This window comes from Saccoglossus kowalevskii, chromosome 7, assembly GCF_978046115.1.
Source record: "Saccoglossus kowalevskii chromosome 7, keSacKowa6.1, whole genome shotgun sequence".
Classification (NCBI taxonomy): Eukaryota; Metazoa; Hemichordata; class Enteropneusta; family Harrimaniidae; genus Saccoglossus; species Saccoglossus kowalevskii.
The window spans coordinates 30778906-30791089 of record NC_140647.1 but is presented as its reverse complement, the minus strand read 5'-3'; the positions used below and the strand labels follow the sequence as shown (position 1 = coordinate 30791089).

The following is a 12184-nucleotide window of genomic DNA, read 5'->3' as shown; positions in this document are numbered from 1 at the left end:
CTAATACAGCTTCGTACTTCGACAATAAACACTTTCGCCCTATTTAATTGGGGTAATAGCGAGTATTTTCTCAGTAGCATATTTGGCTGGAAGAAGCAACGATGTCAAACAGCAGAAATATTACGTTGTGGTTCCGCGTAGAACGCCCTGCTGGGCCCCTGGTTGCGAGCGATAAACCCACCAGCAACGCGGTCACCGGTACCCCTGTCGGCAGTGGTACTAAACGTGTCCAAGATGATGTTACAACGAAAAGTGCAAAAAAATAAACTCTAGATTTGATGCACAATGGACAACAAAATATACGTGGCTGAGAGAAACATCCGATGGCAAAGGTAAAAAAAGTATTTATTTGTAGCGTTTTACTTGGAAGCGAGTTTTGACCTAGTTTAGTAAATTTTTGTATGGCTTCATTTTTTGCCGATCGTCGAAAAAATTTTTTGGAAACGACCTTCTTTCTGGAAGTTCAAAAATTGTTGGCTACGATTTATCAAAGTAACTAATACTAGTATTGTGTTTTGAAATAGTTGGGTAAAGTTTATCGTGGCAATTTTTAAGTTTAGCGACTTTTCAAAATGGCGGCAATTTGTTTATTTTCGTGTTGATCGTGACGATATTTTTTAAATACAAGTATTGATTCGCTCCTATTTCTTATCTTTTAGGAATGCTGTGTCACATATGTGGAAAATTCAACTTAAAAACATCCAGAAATAGTTCTTTGGTATGGAATTCTATGCCATGTATAAATATTACGAAATATGCTATCAATAAACACGCACACTCGGAGATGCACAAGAAGGCCATGTCATTTAATAGAAGTGGGAAGCAAAGAAAATCACGGCGTTCTCAAAAGCTGCAGATCACTGGGCTTCCATGAAAGTCCGAAGAATCAACATTACATAGAAATCACACAGCAGCAGATTCATTTAATCTTCTACATAAATTTGTTAAAAAATAAAGACACATTTTCATCCATGCAAGCCTGTCATTATTGTTTTCTTTATCTTCAGACAAATGCTAATGATATGTAAATTATATGCAAATTAGCCGCCACTCTGATACATTTTTCTGGGGAGAACACTGATATATGGTCATGTGACCTTATTAAAAATGCATAAGTATCATATCGGGAATACTATTGCAGATAGAATTGTTCAACCAGTGGACTCTACAACTTCAAATACAGTAATAATATAATATTCAGTAATATTCAGACATAATAATTAGTTTGATTAATTTCTTAATTGGGAATTGTACACATTTTCTGTATGACGTGAACTCTCAATGGTTGTGATCATGACTGATATAAGCACCCACTCACGGCAAATGTGATATCCCAGAGTTCAATGCGTTTTGTACCATCCAATATACACTTTATCTCCGCACGAGGGCGCAATTTCAAATTGAAAGAAAAACTAGCATACACGCTATTACCATTCTATGACCTCAATTGACCCACCAGCCTCATTCCCAACTTGATACTGGAATTCTCATTTTTTTGATGTATTTAAAGTTTTTTACCCGGATCGTTTTAACCATTTCAATAAATAGTTATAGACTATAATTGATTATGCGAAATTACTGCATTTTTGGTGGTTTTTGGCCTACTCCTCTCACTGTTATGTTAGAATTACCGCGAGAGTGCCTCCTATGGATTGTCAACATGGCGGGTCACAAAGTTATGTTCGGTAAGTCCTTTTTTTACGTTTTACACACAAAAAAAGCAATTTTTAGAAAATAACGTTCGATTTCTTCAATTGTTGGCGCCTTTTTTGTTGCAAAAATGCTGGTCGTGAAAATGAAAAACGTAATTTTGTTGGGGATTTCGAGAGCTTTACAACATATGTAGATCGACCATATACACGTTATGTCCCTCATAGGAGTAGTGAATAAAGTGTCATAATGTATTTTGTCATTAATTTGCATACCATATATTCACTATTGAGATAATATATACACTATTGAGATACTATGGGTATAGGGATAAAATGAACATTTTCCATGTATCTGTTTTTGATACCAATGCATTTCATTCGTTTCTCTCAATATTATTTTCTGACATATTATTCATAATAAATTATGTAATATTAAAGTGAGAATATACTAAATATAGTTAATAACAAATGATTTTAAAAAAAAATGTGCCACGCCCCCTCCACTTGCCCCATTTTTTTACAGTCAAAGACTTCATAGAAAATAGTGTCATTACAAATTTGACAATTTAGGCTGACTTTGGAATAGTTTTACCAAGTGTAAATAATAATTTATTATTATGACAGATTTTTGATATTAAATATTGAGATTAGTAATGCATCTTGTGTTTTGTTTCAGATCTTTTGTGCTGAACTTACCATGGACAGTTTGCATGTGACGAGTGATACCTGGCTTGATTTTATATACAACATGGAGATGTGATGCACATAGTGTGCATTTGTATTCCTTGTGTGTGCCAAATAAAATTTCAAAATGTGATTCAGCAGAATCCAACAAATTCACTTCAATGTGTTCAGTGTATTTAATTTCAAATGCTAGTGAAGCTACTTCAAGTTTCTTATCAAGTTTGTTAAGTCATCCTTTTTAGTAACTTGAAGTAACTTTGCTGAATGATTTGCTTCATTAATTTCAACCTTGGTATCAAATTGGTCGACCAGTTTTGTTTCATATTCCTTCACATCATGTTTTTGATCTTCAGATAACTTTGCAAACTTTTGTATAAATCCCAGTTGTTGGTCGATCTTTTGAGCCTCGTTGAAGAGCTTGTCAATTAGTTTACCCACGTTTCTCAATTTAGCATGAAGGTGATCCATAGTGTATTCATTTATGGGGTCATACTTTATAAGAGGATGATTACTCTGACCATTACTTTTTTCTTCTGCCCATGAATTCATATCCGCAAGAGTGATAGACATATCCCATTCATGATTTGGATTGTGACATTTATGAACTGTAGCCAAACATAAATTGCAGAAAAAACTGGTATCCTTTCTCTGCAAGACCAAACTTTTATACTTTTCATCTCCTTCAGTTTTGGGCAAATTTTTCAGTGCATGCCAGAACAGGAAGAATATCAACTTCTATCAGTGCATCACTCTCTGGGGCATTTATAATGGCAAATGGAATGTGGCTTGCATCAGAAGACTGGATTTGGATTTCTCCATACATCATTACCATTATATTTTATCAGACGTATAGCACCACTGATGGCAAATACTTTGAAATTTTGGGACACTTCCTTGAAATCTTGGAAAGTGTGGCTACCCTCACCTACAACTATTTCTAACTTCTGTCTCTCATTTTCATCATCAAGGTCATAATCCAATTTCTTTTCAGTCAATATGTTGAGGACACTTCTCCAAACCAGGCCTTCAATATCATGAACAAACCAGCCCTTTTTATTTTGAGAGGCAGTTTCTGACACCATAGTGTGGAACCGTTTCAAATTATTTCACAAAGTGGTTAATTTGAGAATTCTTGAAACATTTTCTTGTGTTCTCAGAGATTTCTCTAAACCATCATTGTCAGATTCAGATAGACCGCCCCCTAGATGGATAAATATGTGTTCTGATTCAGAATCATTCCATAATTTAGCGTCATTTGTAGTCTGATCTAATTTCTGGGAAAATGGTGCTGCTAATAAAGCCAATTTAACAGGAGGCAGAATATCTGATGTAATGGCTTCCTTGAAAAATGATACAGATAATACTGATTTGGCAAATGTTTTATCTTTATTTAATCGTAATTGCCAAAGGGCACTCTCATCAAATCCAGACAACTTTTCACCTACTGCCTGGTGCTGATTTAAGATTTTACTGATGTAGGCTCAACTCCCAGTGGCTTTGTTAGAAATTGCTGATCTTTTCGTGCTAAATAGAACTGCAAGAGAGACTTCCAAATATTTCTTTGAATCATCCCATTCGTGACCCTTTAAATTTTCCAGCAAATTTCTCACCACTTGTCTTACTTGAGATGGCCCTTTTTGAATGATCAAATCTGAAAGTTGCCCTATTTCATTAGCAACGAGCGATCTCGCCTTCATCAGCTTAAATCTGTGAAAAGCACGGCTGGCAATAGAGCTTGCCGTCATTCCCATAATGAACAAATCATTTGACGCGATAGCATAAAATCGCCTACAAACCATTCGAAGTGAGCACATCGTTTTAACTTTCTCGAACTGTGAACTATAGTCATCACTGTCATTAAAAAAGCAACAAAACCCGAATATTCGAGTCAAAATCTCGGAAGAAAGATCAGAAAGCGAACGACCTTGTGTGCCGACGGACAACATCGGCGATCGAGTGAGCAGTTGAAGCCAATTTCCCACGTAATTTTGCGGCTAAACTTGCCTGCTTGACTCTTTTGGATACTCTTAGCATGATTGTGTAGGAATACGTCCAGAAAATGTGATATTGGTACAATAAATCGCACGATAAGCACATGGAAGGCTAACCCGGAAACAACTCAAGCACTAAAAACGTTTTTTGCGCAGAACGATGCCAGAATTTCAGTTCTGCGCATAGCAATATGCGTTGGTACAGAACGTGTTGAATTCTGGGTAAAACCTCGTACCGTGCCACTCTCATCACCGAGCAGCTTATATGTATATTTCTTCATTTCATCCTTTCAGACAACCACGTGCTGGGGATTCCTTTAGTTATCTAGGAATTATTCTAGTATGTTTATAAACTAAGTTTGTTTACACTGACAAAAAACATCAATACTCTAGCAAAACATCAAATTACTAGTATTCAGCAATTTGAAGAAATGGAAAAAAAATAATTTTAAAATGCATGAAGCAATATAGTAGGCAGTTGAGTACTTTTACCAAACATTTACCAACTGATATTTGTTATTTATTTATGTCACCCACAGTAACTGTTGCACTTGTTTTTTTTTACATTTTCAACTGTTATCTCATTTATGCAAGTGCTACTTAGATAAGAATAATGGAATTAACATCACTGCCATTATATTGCTGAATATGCCAACTCATTGCCATGTTGTGTGTGCATTAACGCAACGCTGACATCACACTAATTAAATGTAATGAATCTCCAACAGGACCATATTAAATGAGATAGAGGATATCTATGGCAAAATAATACTTGAGGTGAAGCCTCCTTGTGACGTCACAGGAAGACTGCCTTCCGAACCAGACACTAGCAGCATAAATTTATTGCAAATTTGTGAAATTTTAGGGCCAGTTTGTTCATACAATATTTCTAAATTTCATTTATCATTATTTAGTAAACATTCCCTTGAAACGATTTAATATATTCATAAAATATGTGACGATTGACTTTGAAGCGTACAAAATTTTGAACAAGCTCCGGGCACACCTTGCGCGATATGCGTCTGATCACTGTAGATTAAAACGCCAACCTGCAGCGTCAATGGGCGAAGCCTGACACATTATCGCAATTTGACCCTTAACCGATTCCAACACGTTGGGGGTAATTCATTATTGTTATAAATCAGAAAGTCACAAAATTAGTTAAATTTGAAAGCTTTTTATTGAAATAAATTCACTTATATAGGTGTTAGTACAACGATACAATTTTGGTGAACAAGTTTTGAGCTGAGTGTACCACCAATGGTGTGGGTAATGGACCTGGATCTCATTTACTGATTTTGATTTTTTTTGGTACTTTACAGCTGTTAAACAATTATTTGGTGGCACCGCTGTGGCAACCTCAAAGAAACTGGTAGAGAGAAGCAAGAAGATGATGACCGGTAAAAACCAGTATGCAAATCCTCGCAAGAACACAATATCCAATATTGACAAGATGAGTGCGGAGCAGATTACGCAGAAGTTTTTGGTTCTGGGTTCTACCAAACGACACAAGTGTAAATTTTGTGGCTACGAGTCTGATAACCTTGGCCATGTCATACGTCACATGCCAGTACACCGTGCCAATGCTCATAAATGGCCATATAAGTGTACTCATTGTAGTGCTAGTTTCAATATCAAAGGTATTTTGGTGTCGCATATGAAAGTCCACCAGGTTGAGCCATTGCGAGATAGCTACGCATGTGATCATTGTGATAAAGTGTATTCGACCAAAGCTGGGCGTCACAAGCATATGACTGTACATCATGGTGAATACATTAAGAAGAGAGTGGCGAAACTTAAAATCAAAGTGAAGACCCCCAACAAATTATTGGGTTTAAAGAAGAAGGAGGAGGAATGTACACTGCAGATAAAAACAGAGCCTGCAGTCCCTGTCCAGGAAGCGCCTTTGATTTTAGATACATTCAACTGCGCACAGTGCAATTATGTTGCCCAGACAATGGTCCTTTTAAAGATCCATGTGCGAGAGTTCCATTCCCCTCAGAAGTCTCTACACTGTGCTCACTGTAGTTACTCCACAATTGAGACGTCTGACCTCGCTAGCCATAATGATATGATGCATGGTAGTAAATTAAATGTCAACAGCACTGATATGATGCAGTGTGTACTCTGTTCATTCACCACAGTGGAACACAGCGCCCTCACAGCTCATCTTAAGGAACACATTAATGGTAAGCCGTACAAGTGTGAAGAATGCCACTATACAACTTTAGATGGCCGTGATCTTCTGGAACATTCCAAAATCCATATCAAAGAGAATACATTCAAGTGCCTTTCTTGTCCCTTTGAAACAGCATGGAAGCCTGACCTTGAAGCCCATTTAGTTGGTCACAGTGCTCAAAAAGCTTACAGCTGTCCGTACTGCGAATACTCTGTCAGTACCACCAGGAATCTTGAAATTCACATGCGGCTGCACATCAAGGTAGAGCCGTTCAGATGTGAGTTGTGTGACTTTGTATCTGGCAATGCTAAAACATTTGAATGGCATATGCGCTGTCACACTGATGACTCGCTTTTCAAGTGTGATTGCTGCGAGTCTTACTTTCAGAAGAAGAGTAGTCTTCTACTGCATATGAAAATGCATAGATTGAACACTGTTCAAGAAACAGACGTGACAATAATCAGCATCCCGCCTTCTACACTCTTGAATGAAGACATGAAAGTATGTGATTTGTGTGACTTCCAAACCAAGGGCTCGCTTATCATGGCCCAGCATCGCAGAAATGAACATTCAGATGCTTTGCCGTTCAAGTGTAATATGTGTGTGTACTCCGCCTCTAAGCTGACCAATTTCAGACAACATATTCGGCGCTACCATATGGATCACAGCACACAGTACAAGTGCGAACAGTGCGACTTCGTGGCAATTCAAAGATCTGATTTGGTCGTCCACGGAAGAAAACATTCAGGACTAAAGCCGTACAAATGTGATCAGTGTGATTATGAGACAGCTCGGAAAAGTCTTTTGACGCAACATTTTCGGCAACACTCTGGTGCAAGACCCTATGTATGTAATATGTGTCCATTTGCTACTGCTACCTACAATAATCTTATGAGACATCGACGATGCCACAGTGGAGAGAAACCTTACCAGTGTAAGGAATGTGATTTCTCTACTTCACAGAAAAGTCATCTAATGAGACACATGCGAGTTCACTTCAGCTCAAAGCCATTTGCGTGTGACAAGTGCGCCTTCCAAACAGCTCATCCATCAGAGCTGAAGCGACATGAATCGCAACACAACTTTGAGAAAAAGCACAAGTGCCCATTGTGCTGTTACTCATCCAATAAGCAGTATGCAATTAATCGACATGTGAGATCATGCCATGGCGATTGCAACGTTGAATCTCAGATGCGTCCAAGTTGGGGAGAGGATGTACCACAGCCATTGGAACACTTAAAACCTGTCTCCAAACTATCGTTAACTGACAACATGCTGTCTACAGTTCTGGAACCTGAATATCCAACATTTGACACCATGCTGGCTGACAGTGGTATTGATACTCCTTCAATGCACATTTGTCAGTTCTGTGGGCGTAAATTTACAAATCAGGAAGACTGTAATCATCATGCAAGACGCCACTTCATGCAGTGGCCAGAAGCCCACGATCCTGCTCAGCTACTAGCTCAAATCCAGGCCTCGGTCGAAGAAGAAGTAGGACAGAAAATAACACAAATATTATAATATAATATTTTTTGTAAATGAATAACCACATTTCAATATTTGATGAGGAGCCTATGTTATGTCAGAAAACGCACAAATAGGCTGTTATTGCACTGGGAGTGGGGTCTGGTGAGCATCATTTTTAGTCTGTTCAGATGAAGGCCAAACTTAGATTTGCAGTTTCACTGCTGTGCATTTATGTATCGCACCTGTATTTTGTCTGGACCAGTCATGCCTAAAATTCACATATATATCATACATCTTTGGTTACATCGGAACATCACATCTGATTCAAGATGGCTGAATGGGGTGGCCTTTTTAGTGCCAACAATTTTTCAAAATGCATTGATGCATGTGAATTTGTTTTGTTGATCAGAGTCAAAATGTCCCAACTGGTTCCAGTTTTGTTTACTCTTGTACAACTGGGACTATGTCATATCAATCTCTTATTAGTGTCAAGAAATACCATCAATACGTGTGGCGTGTTAATCTGAGATATTGGTGCCAAACCGTGCATGTAGTGTTCAACCCCCCTGTATCTTTAAAGCTAGTCCATGCATATTGGGTTACAAGACCAAAACTCTTTTTTGAATTAATTAAGAGTTTTATTTTATTTTATATTATTGCAACATTTTAATCTGATACATTTCGTGTTATTTAGAATATACAAATTATATTTTATTATGCTTAATGTTGAGATGCATCCTGTACTAAATGTATCTTCTTTTGATCTGATCCAAGATGAAATATTTTACTAGTCTATTTTGGTGTACGAGTCACTGTTCATTTTTGTCAAATTATTTGGGATGTAACTTCTGTCTTTTCAAGAAAATTTCAAGAAACTTTTAATTTAGTGTATATTTTTTTTACTTTTGCATAATTTGTACATTTGATCTTTTTTGTAGAGTGAAATGAACAAATGTTTCCACATTTTCCTAATCCCTGATACGTAATTTCATAATGATTAGTAAATTTTCGGCTTTTCTGTTATCTCAAGTACAAACATTTCATTACAATGAAACTTGGTACACAGATGCTCTAAGACAATGCACATACCTAATAAATTTTGGGTTAATATTGATGCATATTTAATAATATAATTTGCATAATTCATAATTTCTCTGCTTTCCCATTGATATCTCAAGTTCTAATCACATTTTTATGAAACTTGGTACATTGATGGTCTGTGACATTGCACAAACCCTATTAGTTTTACATTAAAATCTGTGCATATCAATTACCGGCACCTGATAACCATATAATCAGTTTTCAGCTTTCCCATCAATATTTTATCATCTTTTTTCAATAAATCTTGGTACATAAGTACACTAAGACAATGCAACTAATTATTAAATTTATCTTGTAGAGGTGCTCTGGAATAAATTACTAGTAGACTTAAAACCACAGATTTAAAATCAAATATATTATAAACTTCAATAATGTGGATCACATTTTTTTCACATTGTACATCTCAAATAGCAGACAGATAATAGTTTCCAAGTTTCTTGTTTGAAAGGCTAACCACTAGACTTTCTCAACCAAATTTGTCTGCACTTGTTTTCTTATATTCTTCAATATTTCTGGAAATGAACCCTAATTTTGGAGCCAACAGACAAAATTGGGTCAATTTTCACACAACAAATTTGGCTATTTTGTCCCAATCTTCTGAAGGAAGATGCAGACTATAAACAGGACTATTTTGTGATAAAAATAGGGAACTGGTAGCTAACTAAATGACTGCTTGTATATTTTTATACTTTATTTTTTTATGTAGGTTAACATTATGTATTTTTTTAATTAATGAATTTACCACAAACTACATTTACTCAACTTTCTACACAATATAGTTATCGCTGCCACAGTATTGTAGTTTCTCTTATAATATTCTTAAAATGTTTTTTACGCCTTGAACCTGACTGAATATAATAATGCATTTTATCAAAATTTTAAAATTCTCATTAATAATTTTTATAGGTGAAGTAAGATAGATTTCATGAGACCTGAAATTATATATCTCAGTCTCACAATAATTAACTTGTCAATTGCATTTCAAATTTAAAACAAAATACTTGGAGCACCATACTTTCTGATTGATCTGATTATTAACTTTACTGCCATTGTTTATGGCTATTTTTGTCTCCATGTGGATTATCTCTTTGGCTATTTTAATTTGTGTCACATGATAGCATATGTTAAAGCTTACAGTATACCCATAATTTGCTAAATTTTCATGATATGACAGCATGGTGGATAAAATAATGCAATTGTCACTAACTGTGGTATTAAAGATCGCAAAGAAATGTTGACAGGGAAATTTTGCGGTTCACAAAAAAAAATACTGTAGCATTTTACAGCAGTTTTGATTCTGCATAAATTTAATTTTTTAAATTTCTTTCAGCACAATTTCAATGAAAAATGAGAATTGCTTATAAATAGGTGATATAACCAGGTCTTGTCTCCTACTTCCAATACTGATAACCATGAGATATGCCAGATTAAACATCAAAATGACCTGACTGTGTTTACTAGTGTTCAGATGCCATAAAGGGGTTTGTTATGTGGGTATGATTCTTGAGTGTTGATAAATGTAGCTAGTAAAACGTATTCTATACATATTTTACTTTTATGTTCTTGAGATATTTGTATATACATCTACACACTTGTATTACCGGTACATTTTATTCATGATTAATTTTGTACCATAATATTAAATTTTAGTACATTTGTAGTTGCAAGCATTGGTTGGTTAGGAAGAGATGGGCAAATAAGAGGAGGGGTGTTAAATAATCGTTTTTTAGTACAATTATATGTTACAAAATGAAATTAAACAATTGCGCCTTGTGCAGTTTCCTGCAGTTGTACATTCCATGATTTGAAATTAGGATTTAGATTGACGTCTGTTATCTCGCCCTCCAATGCTTTCCACTGACACATTTTTCTAGTCTTTGTATATTCAATCACAGTAGTTATGTTCAGTATAATTCCATATCCATATTTGTTTCATAAAAACTGTTTATATTAATGTTTGTGACACTAAATAATATCAGTACCATTATTTTGCAAAAACTGAATAGATATTTTTGTTGTTGATTTTATCAATATGTACTATTAAGTACATAGTATTAATTAGTCGTAAATTCTAAAGTATTAAGTAGTCGTAAATTCTAGTGTTTGTCCACATTTTTTTTTGCTGGATGTTTCCTTGTTATTCCATCTCTCTTAGTTTGGACATCAAAGATTCCAATGAGAGGCTGCAACATTGATTGGTTGATAGATATGCTAATAAGCTGAGTATGCTAATAAGCTGAGTATGCTAATAAGCGGAGTAGGCTAATAAGCGGAGTATGCTAATAAGCTGAGTATGCTAATAAGCTGAGAATGCTAATAAGCTGAGTATGCTAATAAGCTGAGTATGCTAATAAGCTGAGAATGCTAATAAGCTGAGTATGCTAATAAGCTGAGTATGCTAATAAGCTGAGTATGCTAATAAGCTGAGAATGCTAATAAGCTGAGTATGCTAATAAGCTGAGTATGCTAATAAGCTGAGTAGGCTAATAAGCTGAGTAGGCTAATAAGCTGAGTAGGCTAATAAGCTGAGTAGGCTAATAAGCTGAGTAGGCTAATAAGCTGAGTAGGCTAATAAGTTGAGTATGCTAATTTTTGTCACCTGTGTATGGCAGTTACTGTATTCGCTCTATTATTAGTGCATGCTTTTACGTAAACTACAGATGTATTTTCAAAGTAAGATGTTTTTTTAAAACGCCAAATGCAGTTCTATGTTTATACCTATGATATAGAGTTCCAATAGAGCAAATACGGTACCACGTATACAAGGATGAAAGTTAGATTTTCTCTTTTGAAGTTGCAATCAATTTGTATGGTTTATAGCGAGAAATCTTGGCTATTGTGGAGAGGAGTTTCCTGGTTATCCTTTCCAGCACTTAGTATTTTTTACACAAAACACAGGGTTTTATGTAGTCAATTTTCGTGTATGTGTAATGAATTCATTTTTAAATGACCTTATTGTGAAAACGTTACTTAGGTTTATTAATATTTTGTGACTACTATGTGATGTATTTGAATACATGTGCAGGAAATGTATCCTAAACCTCAAAGTTAAGAAAAGTTTCCAGTGATTTTTTGTTTCAATTTCATCTTTCAAAGCATTCAAATTG

The 12184-nt window shown here is 35.5% G+C and overlaps 2 long non-coding RNA genes across 2 annotated transcripts; both read left to right on the top strand.

The window, feature by feature from the left end:
• The first annotated feature begins 183 nt into the window (after positions 1-183).
• On the top strand, positions 184-977 carry LOC146740932 (uncharacterized). Its single transcript, XR_014930016.1, has 2 exons — positions 184-332; positions 660-977. It is a non-coding gene; the product is annotated as an uncharacterized LOC146740932 (long non-coding RNA).
• A 321-nt stretch (positions 978-1298) lies between these two features.
• On the top strand, positions 1299-2492 carry LOC146740931 (uncharacterized). The gene is made up of 2 exons (XR_014930015.1): positions 1299-1685; positions 2329-2492. It is a non-coding gene; the product is annotated as an uncharacterized LOC146740931 (long non-coding RNA).
• Positions 2493-12184: the final 9692 nt, after the last annotated feature.